At 38.5% G+C, this 21,599-nt stretch overlaps 2 pseudogenes; both read right to left on the bottom strand.

Annotated features, from left to right (window-relative positions):
- Nucleotides 1-538: 538 nt before the first annotated feature.
- Nucleotides 539-11,307, bottom strand: LOC112577742 (annotated as a pseudogene).
- A 2,020-nt stretch (nucleotides 11,308-13,327) lies between these two features.
- Nucleotides 13,328-21,599, bottom strand: LOC102391291 (annotated as a pseudogene).

Genomic DNA, 21,599 nt, shown 5'->3' with positions numbered 1-21,599 from the left:
ATATATATATATATATCAAAAGATACACTAGATTTAGATTTTATATTGGATTTAAAATCCTCTTTTTTTTATTTCATAAGGATTTTGAGATTTCTTGTATGTTATATAGCTATTTAATAAATTAATGCTTCTTATTAGCATTAGTTTATATTCATTAGTATAGAAAGTACAGTGTATACCATAGAACATAAAGAGACTCAAAGATTTCTCAGGAAATACAATAATTCTTAAGGTAGCCCAAATATTATTAAAATGAAAGAATAAACCAGCAAAATTTGACAAAATTAGAAAATTCTGGAAAGTTTTCAACAAAGGGAAATTGTCATATATAAATTCTTGATACATGAATTGAAGTATGTAATATTTCAGAACTAAAATATTTCTAAAACTTAGACATTATAACAACAGATTCTCATTTGAACTATTTACGACAACTTTATCTCGCATCACACAGTATAAGTTTATAAAAACAAAAACAAAAATATGTGTGTACTTGTGACTGTGAGAGTGTATGAAATACAGACCTTTAAAATCATATTTAAAGTTTCAGTTTTTGCAGGGCCCGTTTCACATCCTTGTTCCTTAGGCTGTAAATCAGAGGGTTTAACATGGGAATCACAAGGGTGTATAACAACGAGGACATTTTGTCTTCATCTAGAGAGTAGGATGAACTCGGCCTGAAATACATGAAAAATACAGTTCCCTGGAAAATTGCCATAACAGTTAGGTGGGAAGTGCAGATAGAGAAAGCTTTGAACCTCCCCTCAACAGAGAGGATCTTCAAGACTGCTAGGATGATATAACAGTAAGAGACAAGGACTCCTGAAATGGAGGTCAGTTCAACACAGCCAAAAAACAATGAATAATGCCAACTCAGTGACACATGTATCAGAGCAGGAAAGGGAGAGAAGTGCAAGTAAGTCACAAAAAAGTGGTTAATCACATTTGGCCCACAGAAGCATAAGTGGAATGCTAATGTTGTGTGAATCAAGGCATCTGCCATTCCCACCAGGTAAACCCCAGCCATGAGCAGGGAGCACACCCCGCTGGACATGCTGACTGCATAGAGCAAGGGGCTGCTGACAGCCTTGTACCAGTCATAGGCCATCACTGCCAGCAGGAGACACTCACAATCTATAAAGAAGAGAAGACCAAAAATTGCAGAACAGCTACAGAAGGAGATTGACCTCTTTTTGGCTAAAAGGTCCAACAACATCTTGGGGTCAATGGCTGTGGAATAGAAGAGGTCACAGAAGGAGAGGTGGCTGAAGAAAAAGTACATAGGTGTGTATGTGTACAGCTGGGGATCCATCCTAATTAAAATAATCATTCCAAGATTTGCCAAAATGTTAATGAGATAGACAATAACAAAGATGACAAATAAGATCATCTTCAGTTTAGTTCAGTTCAGTTCAGTCGCTCAGTCGTGTCCAACTATTTGTGACCCCATGAATCGCAGCACACCAGACCTCCCTGTCCATCACCAACTCCCAGTGTTCACTCAGACTCACGTCCATCGAGTCAGTGATGCCACCTCATCCTCTGTCGTCCCCTTCTCCTCCTGCCCCCAATCCCTCCCAGCATCAGAGTCTTTTCCAATGAGTCAACTCTTCACATGAGGTGGCCAAAGTACTGGAGTTTCAGCTTTAGCATCATTCCTTCCAAAGAAATCCCAGGGCTGATCTCCTTCAGGACAGACTGGCTGGATCTCCTTGCAGTCCAAGGGACTCTCAAGAGTCTTCTCCAACACCACAGTTCAAAAGCATCAATTCTTCGGTGCTTAGCTTTCTTTACAGTCCAACTCTCACATCCATACAAGACCACTGGAAAAACCATAGCCTTGACTAGACGGACCTTTGTTGGCAAAGTAATGTCTCTGCTTTTCAATATGCTATCTAGGTTGGTCATAAATTTCCTTCCAAGGAGTAAACGTCTTTTAATTTCATGGCTGCAGTCACCAGCTGCAGTGACTTGGGAGCCCCCAAATATAAAGTCTGACACTGTTTCCACTGTTTCCCCATCTATTTCCCATGAAGTGGTGGGACCAGATACCATGATCTTCGTTTTCTGAATGTTGAGCTTTAAGCCAACTTTTTCACTCTCCTCTTTCACCTTCAGCAAGAGGCTTTTTAGTTCCTCTTCACTTTCTGCCATAAGAGTGGTGTCATCTGCATATCTGAGGTTATTGATGTTTCTCCTGGCAATCTTGATTCCAGCTTGTGCTTCTTCCAACCCAGCATTTCTCATGATGTACTATGCATAAAAGTTAAATAAGCAGAATGACAATATACAGCCTTGACGTACTCTTTTCCTATTTGGAACCAGTCTGTTGTTCCATGTCCAGTTCTAACTGTTGCTTCCTGACCTGCATACAAATTTCTCAAGAGGCAAATCAGGTGGTCTGGTATTCCCATCTCTTAGAGAATTTTCCACAGTTTATTGTGATCCACACAGTCAAAGGCTTTGGCATAGTCAATAAAGCAGAAATAGATGTTCTTCTGGAACTCCCTTGCCTTTTTGATGATCCAGCAGATGTTGGCAATCTGGTCTCTGGCTCCTCTGACTTTTCTAAAACCATCTTGAACAACTGGAAGTTTGTGGTTCACGTATTGCTGAAGCCTGGCTTGGAGAATTTTCAGCATTACTTTACTAGCATGTGAGATGAGTGCAATTGTGTGGTAGTTTGAGCATTCTTTGGCATTGCCTTTCTTTGGGATTGGAATGAAAACTGACCTTTTCCAGTCCTGTGGTCACTGCTGAGTTCTCCAAATTTGCTGGCATATTGAATGCAGCACTTTCACAGCATCATCTTTCGGGATTTGAAATAGCTCAACTGGAATTCCATCACCTCCACTAGCTTTGTTCAAAGTGATGCTTTCTAAGGCCCACTTGACTTCACATTCCAGGATATCTGGCTCTAGGTGGGTGATCACACCATCGTGATTGTCTGGGTCGTGAGGATCTTTTTTGTACAGTTCTTCTGTGTATTCTGGTCATAATTAATTTTCTATTTCATATGAATTATCATTTATGAATTTACAGAAACACAGGCTTTCTTATCAGTTTGGGTGTTTTCTCAGTTCTTTTTTATTTTTTTCTGTTTGTTTTCCTACTTTTTTTTCTATACATCTGAGAAAATCAGTATGCTAAAATTCATAAATATAGAATGTATATAATTTTGTAAAAGTGATTCTTATGGCAATTTTAATGCCTGTTTATATGTCATTGTCATTCTTGGCTATGAGGAGCCCAACACTAAAATGTTAACTGTAACCTGTGAAGATATCATTGAGGCAAATCTCAAACCACAATATAATTGCTATTAATTTCCCACTAAAATTAAGAAGGGCTACCATGTGGCTCAGTGGTAAAGAATCCAACTACCAATGAAGGAGACTCAGGAGACATATGTTCGATCCCTGAGTCAGGAAGATCCCCAGAGGACGAAATGGCACCACACTCCAGTATTCTTGCCTGGAAAATTCCATGAGCCAAGGAGCCTGGCAGGCTACAATCTAGGGGTTGCAAAGAGTCAGACATGACTGAGCACACACACACACATATACATACACACATTCACACACAAAATCAAGAACCTGATTATGTTTCAAAAGAGTTTTGCTGTCATTACTTACTTCTCTATTACACATATGGTGTATGTAGAATTGTTCTCAGTCCCCTAATTCTACTCCTATCCAAATTAATGTTTCCTTCAGGTACATCCCTATCTTCAGGGATGCAAAAATCCCTTGGGTTACATTTTGTTCAGCCAGAAGCAAGTGTTAACTTTTTAACAGGCCTGCTCCTCAAAAAACATTTGGACTAATATTGTTTCTATCTTCCCCCACATAACAATTTAAACCTGAGTTTGGGCAGCTACATTATTAATTGCAAGGTGGGTAACCTAAAATATCTCCCAATGGGACTTGTGCTTCATTAAAAATGGAGATTTTAAGTAATCAAAAAACATCTTTTTTTTGGCAAATAACTTTTTTTTAATTTATTTATTTTAATTGGAGACTAATTACTTTACAATATTGTATTGATTTTGCCATACATCAACATGAATCCGCCACAGGTATACACGTGTTCTCCATCCTGAACCCCCCTCCCACCTCCCTTCCCGTACCATCCCTCTGGGTCACCCCAGTACACCAGCCCCAAGTATCCAGTATCCTGCATCAAACCTGGACTGGTGATTCGTTTCTTATATGATATTATATATGTTTCAATGCCATTCTCCCAAATCATCCCACCCTCTCCCTCTCCCACAGGGTCCAAAAGACTGTTCTATACATCTGTGTCTCTTTTGCTGTGTCACATACAGTGTTATCGTTACCATCTTTCTAAATTCCATATATATGTGTTAGTATACTGTATTGGTGTTTTTCTTTCTGGCTTACTTCACTCTGTATAATAGGCTCCAGTTTCATCCACCTCATTAGAACTGATCCAAATGTATTCTTTTTAATGGCTGAATAATATTCCATTGTGTATATATACCACAGCTTTCTTATCCATTCATCTGCTGATGGACATCTAGGTTGCTTCCATGTCCTGGCTATTATAAACAGTGCTGCAATGAACATTAAGGAGAAAATGTATGTTTCCTATGGAAGTGAGGGGGAAAAGTCATTATTTAGGTTTTCCCTGGTGTCTCTGCTGACACAAAAACAACTCTATGTTGGCAAATACTACCCAGAAGATGACCTTTTTTAGACTATAATGGTCTGTTCCTCAAACGTAGAGTACTATGACACAGAGCTCATTGCATGGTCTGGTACTAAAGTACATTCGAGCTCCCCGCTGCTGTGAGAGTAACCAGGAGAGTCAGTGGGTGGGCAAATGCAGTGCTTTTCTGCAAGCAAGGGAGCGCTTTCAGTGATACAAAGATGAATAATGTACTGAGATACTCTGGTACTTATGCTCTACATCAATTTCATAAATCTATATGAATAATCACTTTATATAAGAAAATTTTAGAATTAAAAATAAATATAACATTTTTTACAATCTCATAGATACAAAAATTAAAATATACTACACATACAGAAAAAAATTTCATCTAAAAATGTATACTGCAAAAAAATTTTCAAAAATGGAAAGATTCCTGCACTCAGAATCAGACCAAAAAAAGAACATTACTAAATTCTCAGAAATTGTCCCTACATCCATCAGAAATTGATTTTTCCATATGATATGTGACTTTGTATATTTTTAAGGTACAAAGTAGTGAGATCATATAGCTTTTGCACTTCTATGTCTGGCGATTATGTTTGTGAAGTTTCCCCATGCTCTTGTATGAGGATGTAGTTATTTATTCTCATTGCTGTGTACTTCTCCAGCATACAAACTTATCATAAAGTCATTTGTCTCATCTAAAGCAGGAATCAGTAAACTTGACCTGCCAAGTTTTATTGGAGCTGTGACACACCATTTATTCATGTATTATGGATGGCTGCTTTTGTGATAGAGGACAAAACAATTTAGATGTACCAAAATTTTATGGTCTACAAACCCTAAAATATACACTATTAAATACTTTCAGGAAAGTATGTCGTCTTGATCTAATGTATTAAAAGAAATGAGTTGCTTTGGGTGTTATACTACTGTAATTAATACAATGGTGAACATTTCTATGCATGTCTTTTGGGTCCATATTCATTCTGTACACTTGGACATGCTTCTAGAAATGATATTTTGGTCCTAGTGAGAGGGTATCAGGCAGGAAGGCCAGGGGTCTCCAAACGGAGGAAATAGCCTGCAAGTGTCAGACATTTTTATCTTTCTTAAGCGGTAGGAGGAAACAAACTAGTGATATTTTTTCCTTCTCTATACAAATTTAAAAGGAGGTTTCTCTTAAAATACTGTGTAGCCATAATGACACCTGGTTTCACCTGAAGTTAACCAATGCCTTTTTCTTATGGAAATGTTTGTCTTAAGCTATGCTAATGTGCTATGCATTTACCCCCAAACTGTCTTCAAGTCGTTCTGCCTCTTGGCTCAGAACCTACTTGACAAACCAGTATGTTATACTCAGATATTGTTCCCCTAATCTATGTAAATGAAACTATTTGTATGGTGGTCTGCCCTTCTTCAAGATTCAAGTTAATCATTTTATGGCCCAGGATAAACCATTTGGTGCCAAGATTATCCCAAAATGCATCTTATGGGTGAGGGGCCTGGTGCCATTCTGAATTTTAAGACATCCCTTTCTTTCATTAACAGACTGCTAGTGACTATATAACATCCAGCTGAAGACTAGCAGGGGGGTGCTCTTTCTGCCCCTTTCTGATGCCTATGTCAGAAGCTTTCTGTATCTCCTTTATACTTTAATAAAACTTTATTACACAAAAGCTCTGAGCAATCAAGCCTCGTCTCTGGCCCCAGATTGAATTCATCTCCTCCGGGGGCCAAGAATACTGGTGTCTTTGCATGATTCAACAACAACCTTTCACTAGGACATTTATTTGTCCAGCTACAGGAGATTCAGACATAGAATTTTTCCAAGTGCAGTGTCAAATCTCAGTCTACTGTCAATGCATAAAAACTGATTGTTTCACATCCTCAACAGTAGTAGATACTTGTTTACTATTTGATATGTAAAAAAGTACTTCTGCCATTTGGTAAATGTCAACACAACTCAACATTTTATTTCACTTTCATTTACTTGCATACTAATAAAGTTGGATATCCACTTCTATAAGTGAAAGTTTGCAGCCTTGAGCCATGAGCTACTCCAGAATTCATGACCTCCAGAGGACAGGATTTTTATCTGGTGTTAGAAAGGAGGCTTGATCACTTGAAGTTCTTGTGTAATAAAGTTTTATTAAAGTATAAGGGGATAGAGGAAGCTCTAACATAGACATCAGAAGGGGGCAGAAAGAGTGGCCCCCTTGCTAGCTTTTAACAAGGAGTTATATATCTGTTAAAGAATCACCTCAAAACTGAGAGAATTGCATCAGGCCCTTCTCCCACAACATGCATTTTGAGATAGCATGGGGCACAAGGTGAGTCATCCCCAGCCATAAAACAATTGACATGAAACTTAAAGAAAGACAGATTTCCAAGCAAATACATAGTTTCATTAAATAGCTTAAGAGAACATTTCCATGAGTAGGACACACGGATTTGTTGAGTCATTATCAGTTCAAGGTTTGAGAAAAATTAAGTCCAGGCTGAACCAGGTGTCATTCTGACAACACAGAATTTTAAACAAACCTCCTTTTAATTTTGTATAGAGAAGGAACAAACAAAACAAACATGCAAACTATCTGCCACTTGCAGTCTATTTCCTCTCTTTGGGGATCTCTAGCCTTCCTTCCTGTTACCTTCTCATAAGGAGTCCATGAGATTTTGAACTTGGATAACAGGGCATGTAAAACAGCTGTTTTTAAAAAGTTTTTGGCCTATTGAAATTCACACTGCCTTGATGGCTTCATGTAACTGACATTTCAGGTTGAGTGAGTGAGTGAAAATCATTCAGTCATGTCCACCTCTTTGCAACCCCATGGACTATACAGTCCATGGAATTCTCCAGGCCAGAATACTGGTGTGGGTAGCCTTTCCCTTCTCCAGGGGATCTTCCCAACCCAGGGAATGAACCCAGATTTCCTGCATTTCAGGTGGATTTTTTACCAGCTGAACCACAAGGGAAGCCCTAGAATACTGGAGTGGGTAGCCTATCCCTTCTCCAGGGGATCTTCCCAACCTAGGAATTGAACTAGGGTCTCCTGCACTGCAAGTGGATTTTTTACCACCTGAGATAACCAACCTATATGTTCAGATCAATTCTTTGATTGAATGTGAAGTGACTCTTTTTTTAATATATTGTTTCCAATGATATGGATGGATTTACACAAGAGTAAAGTTATATTTTATAGAGGCAGATCATTTCACATGGAAAGAACCTTAGAGGTAATCTATCTTAAATCCCTTTTCTACACAGGGTGATCTGAGGGATAGAAAGTAAGAGTGTGGTATTTAGAGTGGTATTCCTTCCTGGTTCATAGCATGATTCTAACTAAAGAGAAAGCCATCCAGGGAAGTTAAAGATTTCTGTCTCTAGCTTTAACCCAGATCCCCCTACTTACTGGTGTCATGAACATTACTGCTGTTCTATTTGTAAGTAGTTTACTTGTACAGCTTATAACAGGTATGAGTGTGTCTGTCTTTTGCATTAGACATTTACCAAATCTAACATCACCTTGCCATGTTTCAGTTCAGTTCAGTCACTCAGTCATGTCCGACTTTTTGTGAGCCCATGGACTGCAGCATGCCAGGGTTCCCTGTCCATCACCAACTCCAGAGCTTGCTCAAACTCAAGCCATTGAGTCGGTGATTGCCATGTTGATGCTAAAGTATTTCAGTGGCAAGGATGAAGAAAGAGGTCAAGATATAGGAATTTGACTGTAATATTAAAACATTACATCTGTCATTGATAAATTGCATTTGTGCAATGATATTTTCCATGAGTCATTGGTGCATGTAGGAGGAGAATATGATGTAAAGACATTAAAATGGAAAAGAATGAAGAATACTGAAATTGACAGGCTAAAATAAATTTTGTGTTGTATTGTTCCATTTTTTGTTTCAGATTAACATCGGGAAAGAAGAATCATTTTGCCTAAATTCCTATCTGACTTAGAAATTATCTTTAAAAATTTCCATAATTTCTCATTAATTTCTTCAATTCAAGGAGAGGAAGCCTACAATCAACCGAATCAGTTCTATTTTTGGAAGCCCATTTAATGGGCTTAAAATTTTCTTCTCTTTATGTATTACTCACTAGATACAATAAAATGGGCTAGTATTCATATTGAATCAGTCTTTAGATGCTGATGTAAAACTGATCATATATATGAAGATGGATTAATTAGATCCATGTTTATTAATCTCTGAATTAATGGTAATCCATTGATACCCATTTTGATTGGCTATATTTCTGACTATGTTTGCTGCCATGTTGCTGCCTTGTTGTTGCAACAAGTCAAAAGAAGTTTGAGTGAATCAATAAAGTATGCCAGGAGCACACATTTAAGTCTTTTATATTATGTAAGAAGTTAAGAGTTTTTCTTAACATGTCATAATGTTTTACAAATACCACCTTGAACAACAGAGAAATTATGTAGGCTTTATTTTTCCATTCTGAAATATTGTCACATAAGGACATTTTACAATGGCAGATAGAAAATTGAAGACCATCAAAGGCTTTTAATTTTATAATTGTAATGGATAGATATCAGTCTCTTTCAGTACATTATGGTATTTAAAATACATTGTCACATCCTAGCTTTCTCAGCAAACTAATTTAGTGCTTTAGCCTTCAGGAAACCAGATCAAAGGCAGATGAAACAGTCAAATAGCAAGAACTTAGAGCTTATTCTTTCTAGTGAAGTTAATAAGCATGTCTTTATAGTATATTATCTTAATGTCCAAAACCATTTTATGCACCTTCCAAACAAACTTGTGTATATGTATTCAATATGCTAACTGTATTCTGATATACTGAAGGAGGAAACAGAATGAACAGGCTCCATCTTGAAAGCAGGACTCCATCTTGGGCTGGACTGTGGACTCTGAGCTATATGCCCAGTATGTATGGAAACAACATACCAACTGGAAAACCAGGCCCTCTGGATGGAAGAGCCCCACGGCTCATACCTAGACCCTCTGTTGCCTAAAAGAATACCCTAATTATCTGTGTAACCGAATACACATGATTCTATTATAATAGAATCATAAATCCTATTATGCTTATTGGGGTATGATCACAGGCTTATTGATAATTGTCCACGCTTAACTACCTAGGCATAAGGCATATGAATCACGGGTTAACTTTGATTGTATCTTTCTTTTCCTTTGTTTAGACTGGTTTCAGGGAATTTGCAGAGTTCGGTTTGGGCACGTACACTTAGGGTATATAAGGTTTTCAGAAAAACTGGTCGGGGTCCTTGGCTAAGAGGAGACTCTGCCTTGGGCCCGCCAATGTAATAAAATGCACTCCACTATCTGCATTGTCCTTCTGAGTGAGTTTGTTTCCCAGAACACATTGCTACAACAATACATTTTTAAGCTACTTATCAAGCCCTCATTTAATTATGCATTAAGGAAAGTGAAAGTGAAGTCATTCAGTTGTATCTGACTCTTTGCGACTCTGTGGACTGTGGCCTACCAGGCTCCTCATCCCATGGAACTTTCCAGGCAAGAATACTGGAGTGGATTGCCATTTCCTTCTCCAGGGGATCTTCCTGACCCAGGCATTGAACCCATGTCTTCCAGCATTGCAGGCAGATGCTTTACCATCTTGAGCCACCAGGGATGCCCAATTTTGTATTGACATATAATTGACATATACAATTGTATTAACATATAATAGACATATAATTATCAGTGAAAAACTGTTGTCTTCTATTTTTAATTTATTACATATTTGTTTATTTGACCTTCCAGGCAACATGTAGTGCTTTGTTTACATAATGTAATGCTCATTCTTTAGCAAAGAACTCTGATAAACAGGATGATATAAAGTAATACTTTTAAATAGGAGGTTTTTTGTTTTTTACAAAGAGGGATATTTAACCAGAGCTAAGAATAAGGAAATGGAGAAGGCAATGGAATCCCACTCCAGTACTCTTGCCTGGAAAATCCCATGGACAGAGGAGCCTGGTAGGCTGCAGTCCATGGGGTTGCTAAGAGTCGGACATGACTGAGCGACTTCACGTTCACTTTTCACTTTCATGCATTGGAGAAGGAAATGGCAACCCACTCCAGTGTTCTTGCCTGGAGAATCCCAGGGACGGAGGAGCCTGGTGGGCTGCCGTCTATAGGGCACACAGAGTCGGACACGACTTAAGCGATTTAGCAGCAGCAGCAGCAGCAAGAATAAGGAAAAGGGGAAGGAAATTGGTGTGCAGAGAATCACAGAAGAATTGATAGTTGATAATGAAGCACAATTATGTATTTTACCATGATTCTGTCCACTGTCTCTTATCTTCTTTTACTCTTTTTTTTTCAAGCTGTATTCAGATAAAATTGACAAATAACATGCATATGGTACAGGGCATGAAGATTTAATATATGTTACACTGTGAAATAATTACCACAATAAAGTTAGTTAACACATTCATCAATGTATACAGCTATCACTTTGAGTGTGCATACCATGGAAACCCTTAAGGTCTACTCTCTCAGCAAATTTCAGTCTTACAATACACAACTGTTAACTAGAGTCACAGTGCACATTAGACCCTATGACTTACTCATCGAGTAACAGAAAGTCTGTAAACTTTGACCAACATCACCCATTGCTCCCACCTTTCAGCCTGTACCAACAGCCAATCTATTCTCTATTTCTATGTATTTGACCAACTGGATTCTACATGCATATGAGACTGTACAGCACTCGTCTTCCTCTGTATGAATTATTTAACTTAGCATATGCCCCTCATGGTTCTTCCATGTTGTAGCCAATTTGACTTCTAACAGGCATGGACTCATGCATTTCAAGATCAGAGTAACTGTCAGATCCTCTGCCTGCTATTTTTTTTTTTTTTTTTTGTCTAAAAATTGAATTCTTTTCTGATTTGACTGAATATCCAAAGATGCCATTCCTTTAGACTGGTTTTAGGTATTTTTATTTTTGAATAATAGACCACTATATGTTATCTAATGATGAATTTCAGGCTTATTATGAATTACCTGACTGTTTAGTTAATACTTTAATACTAGTTTATATTTAGTAGTATTTAAACTACAAGATATATTGTAGTACATAAAGAACTGAAAAGCTCAAAGACCAATGAATAAAATGCACTATAAATCTTAGTGTAATTTAAATAGTGCTTGACTAAAAACTGAACAAAAACTTGAGATGGTAACAGGCAGGAAGGCCATGGGTCTCCAAATGGAGGAAATAGGCTGCAAGTGTCAGACATTTTTATCTCTCTTAAGCGGCAGAAGGAAACAAACTAGTGATATTTTTTTTCCTTCTCTATACAAATTTAAAAGGAGGTTAAAGCAACTGCCTGAAATGCGGGAGACCTGGGTTCGATCCCTGAGTCGGGAAGATCCCCTGGAGAAGGAAATGGCAGCCCACTCCAGTATTCTTGCCTGGAGAATCCCATGGATGGAGGAGCCTAGTAGGCTACAGTCCATGGGGTCACAAAGAGTCAGACACGACTTCACTTTCACTTTCACTTTCACTTTTATCTTAAAATACTGTGTTGCCATAATGACACCTGGTTTCACCTGAAGTTAACTATTCTCAAACCTTGAGTTAATCAATGCATTTTTCTTATGGAAATGTTTGTCTTAAGCTATGCTAATGTGCTATGCATTTACCCCAGACTCTGTCTTCAAGTCTGTTCTGCATAATGGCTCAGAACCTACTTGACAAACCAGTATGTTATATTCAGATATTGTTACCCTAATCTATGTAAACAAAACTATTTGTATGGTAATCTGCCTTTCTACAAGATTCAAGTCAATTGTTTTATGGCCCGGGATGAATCATCGGGTGCCAAGATTATCCAAAATGCCTCTTATGGGTGAGGGGCCTGGTGCCATTCTGAGTTTTAAGACATTCCTTTCTTTCATTAACAGACTGTTGGAGAAGGCAATGGCAGCCCACTCCAGCACTCTTGCCTGGAAAATCCCATGGGCGGAGGAACCTGGTAGGCTGCAGTCCATGAGGTCGCTAGGAGTTGGACACGACTGAGCGTCTTCACTTTCACTTTACACTTTCACTTTTCACTTTCATGCATTGGAGAAGGAAATGGCAACCCACTCCAGTGTTCTTGCCTGGAGAATCCCAGGGACGGCGGAGCCTGGTGGGCTGCCGTCTATGGGGTCGCACAGAGTTGAACACGACTGAAGTGACTTAGCAGCAGTAGTGACTACATAACATCCAGCTGAAGACTAGCAGGGGGGTACTCTTTCTGCCCTCTTCTGATGCCTATGTCAGAAGCCTTCTCTATCGCCTTTATACTTTCATAAAACTTTATTACACAAAAGCTCTGAGTGATCAAGCCTCATCACTGGCCCCAGATTGAATTCTTCTCCTCCTGAGGCCAAGAATCCTGGCATCTTTTTGTTCAGCAACAACCTTTCAAACTAACATATGGAAAAAGTCAGAAAAAGTTTTCCCAGAAGCTAATACCATATACAAATTCCAGAAATATAAAGAAGCATGACAAGTGAGGGAAATAGCAATATACTTCAAATAGAAATTATGTTTCTCTTGTAACCTACCATTTAAGTTTAATAAATCAACAATCACCATATATGTATGGATGTGTATGTGTGCACATATACAAAATATAAATTTTTAAAACCATTTATTCTTCAATTTTTTCAGGGCCTGTTTTACATCCTTATTCCTTAGGCTATAAATCAGAGGGTTTAACCTGGGAATCACAAGGGTGTAAAACAAAGAGGTCATTTTGTCTTCATCTAGTGAAGAAGATCAGCCCTGGGATTTCTTTGGAAGGAATGATTCTAAAGCTGAAACTCCATTACTTTGGCCACCTCATGTGAAGAGTTGACTCATTGGAAAAGACTCTGATGCTGGGAGGGATTGGGGGCAGGAGGAGAAGGGGACGACAGAGGATGAGATGGCTGGATGGCATCACAGACTTGATGGACGTGAGTTTGAGTGAACTCCGGGAGTTGGTGATGGACAGGGAGGCCTGGCGTGCTGTGTTTCATGGGGTCGCAAAGAGTCGGACATGACTGAGCAACTCAACTGAACTGAACTGAGAGAGTAGGAAGAACTCAGCCTGAACTACATGAAGAGCACTGTTCCCTGGAAAATTGCCACAGAAGTTAGGTGAGAGATGCAGGTAGAGAAAGCTTTGAACTCCCCCTTTTGTTAGGGGAAGCACACTGATTGAAATCGCCCACCCTGGCTAGGTACCATAGTAACCATTTGCATGAATTGTTTTATGACAGGAGATCCTGATAAAGAATATGGAACTAATAAGTCACCACCAACTGGAAAAGTTCGGGAAAGGTTGAAAGGAGACACCGCATGTCCATTCACTTCCCAGAATCCCTCTTGCTAGCATCCATCTTGGCTGAGCAATGCGTGCACCACCAGGAAAGACTCTGAATTAGAATGATTGGCCAAAGACCACCTGGAAATTAATCCCATCACCATAAAACCCGAGACTGCAAGCCACGTGGCACAGCTGTTCTCCTGGGTTCCCTTACCCTACTGCTCTCCACCCGGGTGCCCTTCTCAATAAAATCTCTTGCTTTGTCAGCACATGTCTCCTCAGACAATTCTTGTCTAACATTCTCAGAATGTTAGACAAGAGCCCAGTTTCAGGCCCTGGAAGAGGTACCCTTTCCTGCAACAAATGGCGACTCCGGTGGGACTCTTCTTCACGGACACCGGCATCCTGACCACTCGGGGTACTCAGGGGACAGGTTGCCTGCCAATGGACCAGACCCAGTGGCTGCAACTGGGACCCTTTTGTCCCTGGTCTCCTGCTGATGCACACAACTTGCCAGAATGCCCCCACCGGGTAACAAACAAGAGACTTTATTGACCTCTCTGCCCTTTCCTCTCTCTTTCCTCTCCTTAACCCTTCCTATCCTTCCCTGTTTTTCTAGTCCCCCAGTCCTGGATGCAGGAATCTGGCCAAAGGGCCTCAGCCTAAGCTGAAGATTGGAGACTGATCACCTTCTCTCAGCAGAGAGCTCAAATTCTGGTTCTGGTCTGGTCTGATTTCTGGTAGGGCTGAGTTCCAGTCCTCCCTTCTCTGGAGGCCCAGGGTAAAGTCCCATAACGCCTGGGTATCTTCAGGTGGCAGGAGACATCTGTAAGGCCAACCCTTTTGCCCCCCTCTCCCACCTCCTCACCCTTCTTCTTTCAACCTGGCTTCCTTTCCTCTCTTTGAAATCTTTGAAGACCTGAGATATTTTCCTTTACTCTGTTAGTATTTGGATCTGAAGTTCTGTGTCTCTATAAGAGGTTTTCTGAGAGACTGTATTCTTGTATTTAAGGAGTGTCTGATGAGGACTGCCAGGTTTATATGTGTGTGTTTTAACTCTGTGTTCTGTGTTGTGATTTTTGACGGCCATTTTGCTTTTTCTGGCCACCATTTGGTTTAGATCTGCTGCCATTTTGTTAGAACTTGATTTCCTTTCCCTGTGCATTGAGACCAGGGCTCTCAGGAACACTTATGTAGACCATCTCTGATTCCTGAGACTGAAGGAAAAAGGGGAAAAGACTTTAAAAATTTTATGCATTTCAACTGTTTTTTTATAAACTGGTAAATTTTATATTGTAATATCTAATTCATGACTAAACTTAGAAAATAAAGCTAGATCTTGCACTGTGTCTGTCTAAATATGTCTTGGTATGTCTTTGTCTCTGGGTAATATTTTTTGAGGTTAATTTGTAAATGAGCTCTATTTATTTGGCTTAAAAAAAGGTAAGTGCTTACAAATCAAATAATTCTAAATTAAACAATAAATTCCAGGTTCATGTGAACTGAGAAATATTCAGTATTAAATGCTTGATATTAATGTTTGTTTGTTTACCTATCTAATATAGACATGTCTTAGAGTAATTAACATTAAATAAAATATTTTCATTGTACCTATGTTTAATATAAGTTAAATATTATATCTGTTACAAGTTTGTCAACAAAGAAATTACCTCGAGTGAAAAATCTTCTAAAAAATGTAAATGAAATATGAGCTTTTATATAAACTCTATTAAGAATAATTATTCTTTAAAAATATCTGTCTAACATAGTCTCTCCAGATTGGCATAACTTAAATTTCTAAGGGTTGTGCCAAGTGTGCTAAGTGTTGGAAGTCTATGGAATAGTTAGGTCATTTCCAAATAAAATAAGATTTTAAAACATTTACTAATTTCCTTTTACAGAGAAACTAAAGAGATTTGAGACTATAAATAAATAATGTTTGGTGCCATCCTAAAATGTTCTAAAAAAGCAAGGGTTTTAAAATTTATCACTGGTATTTATGCTCACCAATCAATAAAATGCTAATATAAAAGTTAGCTCTTAGTTGCTAAAAAAAAAGTGAAAAATGTGTTTTCAGTGGAAAAAAAAGGTATAAAAAATACTAAAAAGAGTTATACATGATCAAGATTTTCCAAAATTAAATTGCAATTAGTTAGATAAATGGATTTTGCTTAAAATGACACAGCCTTAAAAAAAAACTGGTTAGCATCTACTAGGTCCAAGATGGCAGAGCTGACTTTCACTAGACCTTAAGCCTTGGTATTTACGCCTATTGTGACATATCAACAAGCTAAATGATGCACCCACCAACACTAACTGCTACTACTGCTAAGTCACTTCATTCATGTCTGACTCTGTGCGATCCCATAGACGGCAGCCCACCAGGCTCCGCCATCCCTAGGAGTCTCCAGGCAAGCACACTGGAGTGGGTAAATCTGACCAAATGTTCTAAACCCTTTTAATTGATCTTTTCGATAAAACGTCCTAAATCAAATTCTTTTGAAGTTCCTTTGACCTTTAGCTAACTTTGGGGTGCTTCAGAGGGCCCCTGAAACATCCCCAAAAATATATTAAACTGTGTTTATTTGGTTTGTTAAATTACCTAAAAAAGATTATCAAATGAATAATAAATCTGCCCATGTTTATAATTTATGGTAAAATTACTAATACAGATATCCTAAAAATTATATACAGTTCTTAACATTTTGATATGTCCTGGTATTCTAATGAAAAACCTGATGACTTCACAAAAGTTAACAAAAGACTAAATGAACCAGCAAATACGCTTATAACTTTATGGTTTCTATCTAAAAAATTTCAGATTTGAATCTTGTGTTTTCCAGGAGTAAGAAAAACCTTCCTCTCAAACTAATTATAAAAATAATTTGGTAAAATTATATGTTTTAAACAAAACAAAACTCTTAGGTTTCCAGTAAGTTTACCAAATAAACTAAAAAGGTTATCTCACTAACAGGTACAAAAATCTCAAAGAATTTTTGAGACCTTAAAAAGGGAAAAATTCACCTAGATTTGTTAGGCAAAATCTGTGATAAGCCTTTGTGTGAGTTTCCCAGCCCTGTTTTATTTTAACAGTTCAGTCTGAGATTCTATAAATGTTTCAACAAAATAAAAAGTCTATGATCAATTATGGTTATATAAATCATCAGACCAAAATTAGTAAAAACAGATCTATTTTGCAAACAAGCTAGCCTTAATTTGGCTATATTTGATAAAAATGAGGGTAATTTTAGAGAGAAAAAGATGTTTCAATAAATGTTAAATACCAGTTTGTTAATAGAGGTCTGCATCTACTTAAAACTCATCGCTTAGATAGTTCTTTGCTGTTATGTGATATTAATCTAAAATTTAATTAAATTCCTAAAGAACACCCTAAGTTTGTTTCTGAAGCTTATCTCAGTAATCTATCTTTGGATAAAGATCAGATGCCTCATGACCTGCCACCAGGACTAAAAAAAGACATAATTTAAGAGACTGCCTCCATCCTAGATAAAAGGACTTTCTTATCAGGTACTCTTAACTAGCTCATACACAATGAAACTGAAGGGAAATTAACTATTATATTAATTCCCACTTCCAAAGGCCCCTATACTAGATTGGTCTATAAAAAAGACAATTGACCTGATCTCACCTTAAAATGATGCTCAAGCAAGAAAAACTACACTACACCAAGATGAAAAGACGATGACATCAGAGGTAAACAACTTGCCCAAGATGCTGGACCTGATTCATATGATCATTTATGTTTTCTTGACTTCTTATACCTTTGCATATAAATCAAACGCTTTTCTATCATAGGCCTGATCCTATGCTAGTTTTAAAAATTAATCCAGTTGTTGGGTTTGTGGCCAATTACCTGTGTCTAGTTCTGGGTTACCTTGGTAAATTTCTCTACTACAATACTCTAACTTGTTGGCCCTAAAAAAATTTACTTAAAAAAAAACGTATAGTCATATTCAGGTCACTGTGATATTACTAGATGGGATCCCCTCACCAGGCCAATTAATAATGCCTGCTCTGACTCTGGCCATAAACTTGAGATTTTTCTACTACTCAAGCTCAATCAAAACAAAAAAAGTTTCAACCAAAAGAAAAAGAAAAAAACCTCCCAAATTATGAGATAGATTTATATAGATAACACCAGGCTATGGTAATTTAGGTTTAAAGTGTCCTCTGTGTTAAAAACAATTAAATCATACTAAAGATAATCAGTCTATTAACACTAAAAAAAGCTGGGCTATATGCCTTATAGACAGTGTTGCCAATATATAATTTCCCTAAAAGATAAATATTCTACATAGTAGACTAAGTCAGATGACCTGAGATATACTGGGCTACATCTAATAAAAGCTCTTTAGTCTTACTTGTGACTTTACTAATACTGCTGGCTATGTTATTTATATTTCACCTGTTTTACAAAATTGCTATTTTTTACACTGCCAAATGTGTGTCTGAGGCCTCTAATAAAATAATACATAGTCCCATATGAGATCAACGATGGTAACAATATAACTGTATATATAGAAAGAAACAAAAAGAAGAAATATTTTCCTAGACCAAGAGGCTAGTAAGACAGGTGGTCCAGAAAGTTTTAGAAACTATTTTATGGCCTAGTCTCTTCGCCAAACCTGAGAATAGACATTCTCAACACCATGAGATAAAATGGTCATAAAATGCCCCCCTCAAAATCATGGTCAAGTTTATAAACCAAAAGGGGCTCTGCCAACTGAAGACTGACACTTGCCATCTACATCTACAAAGATTAAATCATGGCTGCTACAGCTGTTGACTTTCAAGGCCCCTGAAAAGAGCTCAGGGTGAAAACCAGAAATGAGGCACTCTGTGCTCTGAAAAAATCTGGCAGAACAGGACTTCAGATAGTTAGATCTTTTCAAGAAAAGATTTTAGAGTCCCAATTCTTACATCTTCTTATACCTAAAAAAACACTGACGTCATTAACAGTGAAATCTGCTTTGGCTATTAAGGAAAAGTTTACAATTAAAAGTCAAAATAGAATAGCTATGGTTCAGATATCTTGAAAAATTACTAGGTGATGCTCTGGATGTACTTTCAGATTAGACCTTGTATTACTAAACACTTGAGCTTTCTGAGTCGTGTCAAGCTTAGATACCATCATTCTCAAAACAATGTCTGCTAGAAGCTAGCAACTACAATCTTACTTTTTATAAAACTAGACAACTGGCTACCTGGCTACAAGTCTCCCCAAAGTGCCAGGTCCAGACTAGGTTTCAGGCCTATTCTTCTAAAAAAAAATAATAAAATTTATTTTGTCTACTAAATTCCAGTTATCACTCCTCCAACTACTTCTAATTGGATCTGTTGCACCAAAATGGCAGACCAAGAGATTGAGATTTTAATCATACAAGACTCAGATCTAGAACTTGAAACTCAGAAATACTTCCAATTCAGTGTCTATACTCCAAGCTGAGACAGTCCTATGCTCCATTTTGACAGGAAGTTATCACAGTCATAGCTGCCTAGTTCCCTAAATTAAAACACAGTAAAACTCAGTGAGGCTCTGGAATAAAAATCTATTCTGTGTTCTCCATTTCTTGTCTGTAAGATATAGACTTCATTCAGCCTCCTTGACCTTCCCTGAGTTCCAAAGGGTAGATTCAAACAATTGCTAAACAGGAAAGAGAGGAGATACAAAAAACAAGAAAAACAATCAAAGGTTGGTACAGCCTCCAGACAGAGTCCTGGTTCCTATTCAAAAAAATATACATAACAATGTCTTTGAGTTCTTCTACAGAACTAGAGCCCCCACCCAGGTGAAGATGGTAACTTCAGACTGAACACAAGATTCCTGGAACACAGCTCTGTTGCCTCACCACCAATCAAACGAAAAGGGTCACAAACCCTACAACCCTCATCCCAAATGTTGCCTTCTGTTTCCGGGGACCAGAGATGACCATCCTGTTAGGTCTCCTGTTTGGTCTATTTCATCTCCGAGAGGGGCCAACAGTTTCAAACTAAATTGCTGTTATTACAAGGGTTTCAGACAAAAAACACCTTGACTTAGATCTGGTAGAGAGACTTCTGCTCTGCTAGACAGGCCTATCCCCATGCACAGAAGAAAAATGTTACAGAAAAAAGAGACCTCCACCCGAATTCCCAAAAAGCATCTTGAGTATGAAGTCTCTCAGGGGGAAATTGTTACGGGGAGCACACTGATTGAAACCGCCCACCCTGGCCAGGCACCATAGTAAGCATTTGCATGAGTTGTTTTATGACACAAGATCCTGATAAAGAATATGGAACAAATAAGCCACCACCAACTGGAAGAGTTGGTAGAGCTGGTAGGCTGCAGTCCATGGGGTCGCTAGAGTCGGACAGGACTGAGCGACGTCACTTTCACTTTTCACTTTCATGCATTGGAGAAGGAAATGGCAACCCACTTCAGTGTTCTTACCTGGAGAATCCAGGGACGGGAAGCCTGGTGGGCTGCCGTCTGTGGGCTCACACAGAGTCGGACACGACTGAAGCAACTTAGCAGCAGCAGCAGCAACCGGAAGAGTTAGGGAAAAGTCGAAAAGAGACACCCCGTGTCTGTTCACTTCCCAGAATCCCTCTGGCTAGCATCCATCTTGGCTGAGCAATGCATGCACCACCAGAAAAGACTCTGAATTAGAACGATTGGCCAAAGACCACCCAGAAACTAATCCCATCACCATAAAACCCAAGACTGAAAGCCACGTGGCAGAACTGTTCTCCTGGGTTCCCTTACCCTACTGCTCTCCACCCGGGTGCCCTTCCCAATAAAATCTCTTGCTTTGTCAACACATGTCCCCTCAGACAATTATTTTCTAAGTGTTAGACAAGAGCCCAGTTTCGGACCCTGGAAGGGGTCCCCTTTCCTGCAACACTTTGGCAGAGTGGATCTTCAAGACTGATAGTATAATATAACAATAAGAGACAAGAACTCCTGAAATGGTACTCAGTTCAATGAAGCCAAAAGCAGTAAATATCAGTAACACATTGACCTCTGTATCTGAGCAAGATATCAATAAAAGAGGAGCAACATCTCCAAAAAAAGTGATTAATCTCATTTGACCCACAGAAACATAAGCGGAATGCTAATGTTGTGTGTATCAATGTCTCTGCTATACTCACCAGATAAACTCCAGCCACAAGCAGGGAGCACACCCTGCTGGACATGCTCACTGCATAGAGCAAGGGGCTGCTGACGGCCTTGTACCAGTCATAGGTCATCACTGCCAGCAGGAGACACTCACAGTCTATAAAGGTATAGAGCATCAATAATTGCAGAGCACAGCCATAGAAGGGAATTGATTTGTTCTTAGCAAACAGGTCCACCAGCATCTTGGGGCCAACTGGTGTGGAAATGCTGAGGTTACTGAAGGAGAGGTGGCTAAGGAAAAAGTACATGGGTCTGTGCAGCTGGGGATCCATTCTGATCAGAGTTATCATTCCAAGATTTGCCAGAAGAGTAATGAGATAAACAAGGAGAAATATGGTAAGTAGGATCACTTTGTTCACAGCATTATCAGTAATTCCCAAGAAAATGAATTCAGTTATGGAGGAGCAATTCCTTCTATCCAT

Source organism: Bubalus bubalis, chromosome 17 (genome assembly GCF_019923935.1).
Source record: "Bubalus bubalis isolate 160015118507 breed Murrah chromosome 17, NDDB_SH_1, whole genome shotgun sequence".
NCBI lineage: Eukaryota > Metazoa > Chordata > Mammalia > Artiodactyla > Bovidae > Bubalus > Bubalus bubalis.
Note: the sequence above shows the minus strand (reverse complement) of the source record. Positions and strands in the feature narration are given on the sequence as shown.